At 34.3% G+C, this 11,016-nt stretch overlaps 1 pseudogene; it reads left to right on the top strand.

The window, feature by feature from the left end:
- The first annotated feature begins 4,604 nt into the window (after positions 1-4,604).
- Positions 4,605-5,008, top strand: LOC122219099 (annotated as a pseudogene).
- Positions 5,009-11,016: the final 6,008 nt, after the last annotated feature.

The raw sequence follows: 11,016 nt of genomic DNA, 5'->3' as shown, positions 1-11,016 counted from the left end.
ATCTGACTTGATTTTGGCTCAGGTCATGATCCTAGGGTTCTATTAGTGAGATCAAGCCTTGCTTTGGGCTCTGCCACTGACAGCAAGGCACCTGCTTGGGATTCTTTCTCTCCCTCTCTCTCTCTCTGCCGCTCCCCTGCTCTCTCTCTGTCTATTTCTGTCTCTTTCTCAGTAGATAATTCCATGAATATAAATGATATTGAGCATATTTTGATGTATCTGCTGGCCATCTGTATTTCTTCTTTGGAAAAATATCTATGTATGTCCTCTGCCTATCTTTCAATTGGATTATTTGGGGGTTTTGGTGTTGAATTATGTAAAATTCTTTATATATTTCATATATTAATCCCTTATCAGATATATCCTTTGCAAATATCTTCTACCATTCAGTAGATTGTCTTTTTGGTTTAATTGATGGCTGCCTTCACTGTGTAAAAGCTTTTTATTTTGGTATAGTCCAAATATTTTAATTTTGCTTTTGTTTCCCTTGCCAAAGGAGACTTATATAGGAAAATGTTGCTAAGCCTGATTTCAAAGAGACTACCACATATGTTTTCTTCTTGGAGTTTTATGGTTTCAGGTCTTATATTTAGGTCTTTAATCCAGTTTTAGTCTATTTTTTGTGTTGATGTATGCATGTAGCTGTCCTTTTCCCAGCACCATTTTATTGAGGAAACTGTCTTGTCCCCATTGTATATTCTTGCCTCCTTTGTCATACATTAATTGGCCACACAGTGTGGGTTTATTTCTGGGTCATCTATTCTGCTCCATTGACTTATGTGTCTATTTTTGTGTCAATATCATACTGTTTTGACTGAGTCTGTTTTCTAAATGATAACTGGATAATGCAAGGACCTGTAATGAGAGAATTAGGCCCTGAACATCTGGGGACTATAAATCATTTGGTAGATTCTGGTTGCCCTCACTTTGCATTAAATAATTAAATAAATGTTTATATTACCATCCACAGTGCTGCCTTAGTTATCTTCAAGTACCCCAATTTGTTGTGCTGCAAGGCATCAAATTTGATGCCTAGACTAACAGTAATTGGGTAATGCTATAAGTTTGATTACTAAAATGTATCAGGACCTTGCTAAATCCATGCATGCTTTGTCTCATTTCATCCTCAGAACATCCCTATGAACTAAGTGCTATTACTCACATTTTGGAGCACACACTGATGCTTAGAATTGTTAAGTAGGTTGAGTTACATAGTGCTTTACTAACCTGGAAACTCTCGCTCTAGGCCTCCCACTTTTAACTGGTCTGCTAGTCTTCTATCCTATGACTTAGAAAACATTAGAAAATTAGTATGAAGCAGGACTCTTAAAGAAGTCAAGCAAACATCTCTTGCACTTTCTTAAAAATTTATCCCAATTTTGTTTCTTAGATTCTTTTAGGATTTTACAATAATTGATATCATACTCAACAGAAGTAGTTTTAGGAAAAAGCTGTCCAATAGAACTTTTTATGATGATGGAAATAGTATAGGCTGTATGGTGTTTACTATGATACCTGGTAGGCCTTGTGGCAATTGTGCACTTGAAATCAAGCTAGTTTAACTGAAGAACTGAATTTAAACTATCATTTAATTGTAAATTTATGTAAAGACACGTGGCTATTGTTTACCATATTGGACAGTGCAGTTCTAGAACATACATTTTTTGCTTTTCAAAATAGAGTCATTTGATCATCTAAAATTAGAATCTTAGATCTTGTTTTTCTAGTAGCAAAATCACTTCTTAAAATGGTATGCAGCACATTAATATATACATAAAAAAAAGTTAAGGTGCCCTTGTCAAAATAACAAGGGATGTGAATGCCTGGATTTTACACTAAGAGTGGAGGACAGCAGTTGACCTCTCTTCTTTGTGTTTGCACTCCACCAGTCCCAGAGAGGACTATCAGGACATTAAATTGAAAATAGTTGATAAAAATATTGTAGCGCTTCTCTAATATTTTATGATTGCTTAAAGATTTATAAATTAATTTCATCATTAAATCATCTTATCAGGAGCTTACCAATGTGCTATTAACAATGATACTGACATTAATAAAATCTTATTCTCATATAACTTACAATTTAGGTGAAAGATTTTTTTAAATATCCAACATTACCAATATAAAATACAGTGTTTTAAGTGCTGTAGATGACACAAGTATGGAGTACAGAGGAATGCACAAAGGAGAAGACAAAACATGTAGGCTGACTCTTGAAGGAATAGTATGAATCAGGACAAGGGATATAGGGGATATAGGTGGAGAATGGACATTCTAAAAATAGAAATCCTCTCAGTATTCTAAATAGTAATCATTTGAAGACATAGATTTATTTGTATTCTCCAAGGGCCAGGTAAAATTATTTCTAATCTACTTGTTGCCTTGTAATTCTTTATCCTAACCATTTCTTCCTTTTCCAATTGAAAACTAATATCATGGATGTGTGTGGGGGGGGCGGGGGGAAGAAATGGTAATATTTGAATACTTCTGCCTTTTCCATTATTTAGATTCTTTAAGACACATTTTTCAAACTTGAAAAGAAAATTAACTTTTTTCCCCCTGCTTTTCAACAGATCTGGCAAAACAGAGATGTGTTACATTGGGAACATCATGCAAATTTTATGTCGAATCATACATCCCTGAATATCATAAGCTAAAAAGACACATAAAAACAATAGCAATTTATTTGTGTGGGAATTTATCCTTTTTAATGACTCGGTTTTTTTTCTTTTTTCTTTTTTTTTAATATATGAAATTTATTATCCAATTGGTTTCCATATAACACCCAGTGCTCATCCCAAAAGATGCCCTCAATACCCCTCACCTACCCTCCCCTCCCTCCCACCCCCCATCAACCCTCAGTTTGTTCTCAGTTTTTAAGAGTCTCTTATGTTTTGGCTCTTTCCCACTCTAACCTCTTTGTTTTTTTTCCTTCCCCTTCCCCATGGGTTCCTGTTAAGTTTCTCAGGATCCACATAAGAGTGAAAACATGTGGTATCTGTCTTTCTCTGTATGGCTTATTTCACTTAGCATCACACTCTCCAGTTCCATCCACGTTGCTACAAAGGGCCATATTTCATTCTTTCTCATTGCCACGTAGTACTCTGTTGTGTATATAAACCACAATTTATTTATCCATTCATCAGTTGATGGACATTTAGGCTCTTTCCATAATTTAGCTATTGTTGAGAGTGCTGCTATAAACATTGGAGTACAAGTTCCCCTATGCATCAGTACCCCTGTATCCCTTGGGTAAATTCCTAGCATTGCTACTGCTGGGTCATAGGGTAGGTCTATTTTTAATTTTTTGAGGAACCTCCACACTGTTTTCCAGAGTGGCTGCACCAGTTTGCATTCCCACCAACAGTGCAAGAGGGTTCCCGTTTCTCCACATCCTCTCCAGCATCTATAGTCTCCTGATTTGTTCATTTTGGCCACTCTGACTGGCGTGTGATGACTCGTTTTTTTCTAATTCATTTTGTGAGGCTATAATGGACAAATACTTGTTCTTTTGTCAAATAATGATTGCACATGTTATTTGAAACCATGTGAAAAAAACAAATAATGCCTGAGTATTGCAGACTTTTTTGATGTATTAGAAATGTGTCTTAACAATTACAAGAGGCAGACAATCTCAAGAATAGATGTCAAGAGAGAGAGAGAGAAAAGATAATTTTAACAAGTATCATCTGATTCCTAAATAACAAATGAACAACAGGGCTCAGAATATTTTTTAGATGATAAGAAAATCTCAAGAGTCAAGAATAGCTAGTTGAAAAAATGTAAGGACTCAGGCTAACCCAATTAAATATCTTTTGATAACAATGCTCAGTATTATATTCTGTAAAACATTAAAAGTAAATACCGTAGATAAAAGATATTCATAAATAAAGAGGAAAGATGAGAATTGCATACTGAGAGGAAAGACAGTATATAAGCAGTTATAATTATTAGGTAGTAGAATGATCTAGTTTAAAAATCAACATCTGAAATTCTTATATGATATCCATACTTCTGTTCTTTTCTCAAATACTGTTGGATTAATGTTGACTTATTGCCAATATATTTTCCTGCAAGTTGACATAAATGTATGGGTTACAGACTGTAGGGAACTCAAAGAGTATTACTTCTTGATGGTCATTGGTGTCTAGCTGATTTATTTTTGAACAGTCAGCTACGTCTATCCTGATGGCATGTGCTATAATGATCAATGTGAATGAGATGTATTTCCTGACCGAGCCAATATAAAAAGCATGAAAGTGAAACATTGCAGAAGCGTAAAGTCATTTTTACTTCTGTTTGGAAAAAAACACACTTTACTGCCTTTGACCTTTTAGTGTTTTCTTGTGGTTAGCCATCACATCATCCTATTCTATAAAAAATAATCACTTCCAAAGTGGCATAAAATAAACTAAGATCCTGGGTACAGTATGAAAGCACTGAATGAAGTAACATACAGTGTAGAACAGAAAGGGCAAATGTGCAAATCATCAAGTACATTGTATTTTTGGTTAAAGCTTTCATTATGTCAAGACTTTAAATATATGATTGGTCTGCGAATAGTAGTTCTTTCCTCCCTGGCTGCTTGAAGCTCGGCTGCGATCATGAACAACAGAGTAACCGCCCGGACCAGGATGTTCATGCCAGTTGACTACTTCAGCAGAAACAAATGGTCCTTGATGCTCTTCACCTTAGAAAGGCAACAGTACCTAAGACAGAAATTCAGGAAGAAATAGCCAAAATGTACAAGACCACACTGAATGTCATCTTTGTATATGGATTCAAAACCTATTTTGACGGTGGCAAAACAATGGGCTTTGCTATGATTTACGATTCCTTGGATTATGAAAAGAAAAAATGAACCCAAACATAGGTCTGTATGAGAAGACATGGTCTGTATGAGAAGAAAACGACCTCAAGAAAACAGCAAAAGAAATACAAGAACAGAATGAAGAAAGTCAGGGGGACTGCCCAAGCCAATGTTGGTGCCAGCAAAAAAACGGAGTAAAGATTCTGCAGTGACTTTGTCTCTGGTGATTGTGCAGATTTTTCATGAGTGGATTAATAAACTAAGAACTTTTATGTGGAAAAAAAGAGATTTTAAGTATATTTTAAAATGCACTCTAATAATTCCTATCATAAGATTTCTGAGGTTTTATTATTGTCATGCATGATTTTTGGATTTGAATCCAAATATCCACCTAACGTGATTAAATATAGCATAGGGTCCAGTTTAATATAGACAATTATGCAAAGGTAGAATTCAAAGGACAGTAATTTTTATTTAGTTCCTAATTCTTTTTATTATAACTATATTATATATATTTATATACATATTTATATATTGTATAAATATTTATATATTGTATATAAATCTCACATAGTGCTATTTTATAAAGGAAAGACTGGGTTGATTAAGATGCTTACGCAAGCTCAAATACTAATAAACGGCTTAGTAATGTCTTTCTAATTCCTGAATCCTATCTACCCTATATACAATATTTACATATATACATGTGCATAAGTGTGCATACATATACACACACATACATGTATATTTCCTCCAAAATTGTCCAGTCAGTAGCTTTCAATGTAAAACCATGCTGGTTCATCTAATTAACCCACCTTGGTTTTGGCTTAGGAAACTGAAGGTCAAAGAGATTGTGTGAGTGGACCAAAGTCAATGAATGAATTGTTCTGAGAACCAGAATCTAAGACATGTCTCTTGATCTTTCTTGAGGGCACTTTCCATTACATCATGCTGTTTCTATATCTTTACCATAATTTTTTGCCCATTCAACGTAAAATTTTTTCGTGTGTTTTTACTGAGGCGTGAAAATACAAAGCATTTACCATTTGGTAGCATTAATAACGACTCCAAATATTTATGGTTTAGTGGTTCTCAATCTTAGTTGTGCTCCAAAATCATTCACTGTAATGTAATTATTCTAATACACATGGTTAAGCATCACCCTTGAGGTTTCTGAATTAGTTGGTTTAGATCGAGGCTCTGGAATCTGTATTTTAATAAAGTGTTACAAATATTGCCAAAAAGACAATAACGACAGCAATAATCATACCTAACACATAATCATATAATAAAGCTTTCAAATAAAGTGTCCACCATTGTCAAAACCCTTTCAACATATTAACTCATTTATTCCTCAGAACAGTCTCATCGTTCAGGTACGATAATTAATGCAATATCAGATGAGGAAACTGAGACAGTTTAGGTGGCTGTCACCAAGTCACATTGCCAGAGAGTGGAGAAGCTAAAATTAACCATCGCTGTTATGGAGCTCTGGATCTTAAATGGTTTTATGTTCTTTCTCAATCTCACTGCATCTTTTCATGAGGAGAGAGGGAAAAACATTTTAGATAGATGGAATCTTAACACTACATGTAGTCACATATTAATGAAAAAAAAACTTCTGAGAAGTTAAATGTATTTTTTTCTAGTCATACAACTAGTGAGAGACCTGATGCTACTCCCAATTGAGCATTCTTTCTCCCGAAACGTTACCTTTCCGTCATAGCAATTTTGCTCTCTGATTATATTTAGTGTAAGGATGGCATTATTCATAATTATTAGTTGAAAGCAACAGAAGCAATTTTTAGTTCCACAAGACCAAAGAGTTGATCAGAAGTACACTGGGAAGCTCACAGAATTGCTAGAAAGGTGGCTCAATGCTCAAGTTCCAGGACCAATGGCCCCAAAACATTCCTTGAACTGGCCTGGGGCAGCTTGTACCAGCTGCCAAGAACTCCACCTGACTGCACCAAAACTCCACCAGTGCTGATAAATCAGTTGTGGGAGCAGAAGTTAGAACTGTAACCACTAGCATTGCTAGAAATCCAATGTTAATTAAATGAACTCTGCACGGGGTGTACTTACACCCAAGTGGACTACTGCCAAATGAAGCTTCACTTGGGCAAGTACAATTGTTGGAATCTTGAATCATGATCCCATGTTGCACTGCAAAGGAAAGTGAGAATGTGCTTTTCCTGGCTTCTACACTGGGAGGTGGGACTCCTAAAGCAAGCAAAACACGGCTAGTTTGTTTAAAAGTTATTGGAAAGCCAGAAAAATATGGAGAGTTCAGAAAGGAATTGCATGCAGACAGATCTTTGAAATCTAAAATCTTGGAATATTAGCAAGATGAAGAATATGCAATTAGGAGCATCCCTTAAAATAATTTTAAATCATACAGTTCAATAAAAGACCAAAGGATTTGTTTTCCAATTTTGCATCTTGGGTTGGAATGGTTTTGATAGTTTATGGTATATTGAAAAATTAAATGTGGGAGAAAGACCTAAATTTCAATACTACTTCCATTCATTGCTAATAGTCCTGGGTAAATTTTTGTTACTTTTCAAAAAGCCACGCCTCTATCAGGGAAATAAAAATAATAATTAATTCCCAGGGTTACGTGAGGATTAAATGAAAAAGTGCAAGTAAAATTCTTGACACCTAACTCTTAGTCCACTTTCTCTATCTCCTTTGGAAAATGTCTGAAATATATTGGAAACACTTTAAAACGGGTATCATTAACAAATGCATATATGCCAATTACTGTGTTCATGACCTTCCAGATGGACTTGACTACTATGCCTTTTATGACCCACAGTATCAAAGAAAAGACCTTTTTCATAGCTCTTAAGTTGCCATTGTTCTTTTGTTTTTAATGTCTCTATTACTTTGTTTTGCTAGATCCTATATACCTTGAAGGCAGGGAGAAACTGTGAGATGGAGACAGATGATTGCCTAGCAAAACACACAGTTTTCCTTTTCTACTTATTAATAAAATCCTGGTGCTATTCATTGGGATAATGAGCCCCACTGAAAGCCTACAATGTACAGAATCTTCTAAAGCTTTACTATACCACGTGACTAAGTTCCGAGAAATGTTGTGTGCAACTGCTGGAAAACCATGTTAAAAGGACAGATTACTTTTATATTTTCTTTCTCCTTCCGTCTTCCTGCCCCTTGGGCCAAGTACATGATAGCTGAAGCTCCAGCAGCCATCTTGATCCAGGAGGTAACCTTGAGAATGAAGATCACATGAGGCAGGGAAGAGAAAGGGAATCAAGGAACATGATAATTTTGTATAGCTGCAGTATCAGTACTGCACTGCCTTGCTCTGGACTTCTTACATATGAGAGAATTAATATTTGTGTCTTTTTAAACTTTATGAATCAAATCTCCAAACTCAATACATAACTGATCCATAATGTCTCTCATTTAAATTTGTATTCCCAATACTTATCACAATGCCTGACACACCGTAAGTATTTAATAAAGGTTGGATTAATTAACTCATCTATGGCTTTAAGCCAAATAGAAATGTCTTTTGCTTTGTCTATTACCTCATTTGAATAGTTACAATAATAGAAAATTTTCCATCTTAAGAGAGAGAAAACAGAATAGTCATCTGAAGATGAGAAAACTATGGCATATTTACTTACCTTTTCTAATTATAATTGTATTAAAATGAAAATGCAGTGAATTAAAACTAACTTGTCTATATCCGTTTATTTTTCTGTAGTTCTTTTTGAAAGCATGTGAGGTATTCTTTTTAGATAACTTTTTGCTAGTGTGCAATACACTAGAAAGAGATCTCAGAAGAGTTTGCTCAATCATGTATATTCACTCTTTGAGGTGGTAAATTTAGTTCCAGCATAAGTATTGTTTCAGAAAAGATCTGAAAGAAATATGAGCAGTAGATATAAAAACATAATATGAGTACATAAATTGTATGTACTTTTTCTAGTATCTCTCTAAAAAAAAGTTTAAAATTGTCTTTTAAAAGATTCTCTTACATTATTGAGAAAGGGAAGGGAAGGGGATGGAGGAAAGGATATAGTTGGACAATTGATTTTAGACACAACAGAAAGACCTCTGATATAAAAGAAGGAATCTAGAATCTGTCAGTGGAGGTCAATGTGTGGCTATATAGTAGGAACAAGGTGAAGGACTTATGATGTGATGTCTGTTTTCTATGGAGGTATATATCCAGCAGATCAAGCGTGTGTGTGTGTGTGTGTGTGTGTGTGTGTGTGTGTGTGTGTTGTTCAAATATTACATATCTTTCCTGCAATTTTTCTCTACCTGACCTATCTTCCTGATAGAAGATTGATAAATTCTCAGCCTATGATGATAGATACATAAATTTTCTTCATAGTCTGCCAATATTTGCTTTGTATATTTTGAAGCTGTGTTTGAAGTTCTGCCTTTTTTGGCACTATAAAGTAGAAATTTATCCTATATTTCATATAGTCAATCTATGACCCTGTCACAGACCTGCTGGTTTCACCTAATCTCCTCAGATCTCTGACTGTCTGAACCTTCCTGGGGTGAGGAGATACCTAGAGCACAGCCATCTGATCATCATGCTTCTGTGGAGTACTCATGAGGTCAGCACCTACGTCTGACTGAACATGACGTATAGAAGCTATAACTATTCCCTACACTTTGGGATCACTTATTGTGCTTTCATCTAATGTTTGGCTTCTGGAATCTTCCTTCATTATTAACATACATATATATATACATATTATATATACTCTATATTTCTATATATGTATGCATACATGTATATATATACATACATTATACACATATGTGTATATATAAACATATGTGTACGTATACATGTGTGTGGTGTGTATAATGTTACTTTCTACGAGGACAGTTTTACCTGATAGAAAATGTGGATTATATGGCTTTAAAGAAAAATTATTTTTCTTACCCTTTCTAATTTTCTTATTTTGGCAATAAACACCTTATTTCTTTTTTTAAAAACTTTATTTTTGACAAGGAGAAAGAGTACATGGGCATGGGAGAGGGGCAGTGAGAGAGAGGGAGAAGAAGAATATTAAGCAGGCTCTACACCCAGCATGGAAGCCAACACAGGACTTAATCTCATGAACCACGAGATTATGACTTGAGCTGAAATCAAGAGTCGGGCACTCAACCAATTGTGCGACCCAGGCACCCCAAACATCTTATTTCAATAAACAGATATACCAATGAAGCTAGTTCCGGAGAGAGAAATTTAAAAAAAGGAATTATAAAATCATATCCAAAATAACAGCATCTCATTCCTGATATACTTTCAATTTGAAATAGTTATGTTCGGCTCAAGAAAATACTGTCCTTTCTTATAACATCAAGGATTTGGGGTTGTGAAACATTGATTTGTGAATGCTTGAGTTTTTCAGATTTGAATTTTAAAGTATTAATGTAGAAATAAAATATTTTAAAATCAAATGGTGGTATGGTTAGATATTCTTTTTTCTAATATTAAGTAAAAGTCTTATAATTTCATTGTTTCTTTATATATAAGTACATTGTAAGTAATCTATATTTTATGTTTAAATAAACTAATTTGAGAATATTCTACAATAATTATTTAAATAAATGATAAATATAATTTAGTATAGGTAAATGAGGTCAGAGATTATGAAGAGAAAATTAATAACTTATGTGCAGATGATACTTCATAACATAGTTTATCTAGGGAATATCTTAGATTAGAAGTTTTCATTGCCCTAGAGGTCTGTAATAGCATTAAAATACATTTCTTGATTATAAAGTAATTACACTTTTCAGCACCATGGAAACACTTTACTAAAAATGTAGAAATGAGAAGGAATTGAAATGCTTATAACATGTACCCAAGTACTTGAAATATCAAAAGGCAATCACTGACTCCAAATAATCAACTGAAAGAAAAAAACCTAGAAAATTTATGAAGAATATAATAAGTAAATATAATTATTGGGATGATGGCTTTTATAAAATAATTGTGTGAGAATACATATTTTATAATAATAAAAAGGTAATAAGTACTAAAACATTTCAAAGGCATGTTTCACTAATAAATGGGGACCAGGCATCTGCATGTTCCAAAGCAACTTGGTGATTCCCAAGTGAGCTAAAGTTGAGACTCACTGGTTTATAGTTTGGAGGGTATGCAGTGCTTTAAATCTTGAGTTTCAGACCTAGTATTTTAT

Source organism: Panthera leo, chromosome B2, assembly GCF_018350215.1.
Source record: "Panthera leo isolate Ple1 chromosome B2, P.leo_Ple1_pat1.1, whole genome shotgun sequence".
Lineage (NCBI taxonomy): Eukaryota > Metazoa > Chordata > Mammalia > Carnivora > Felidae > Panthera > Panthera leo.
This window is presented reverse-complemented; position numbering and strand designations above follow the sequence as displayed.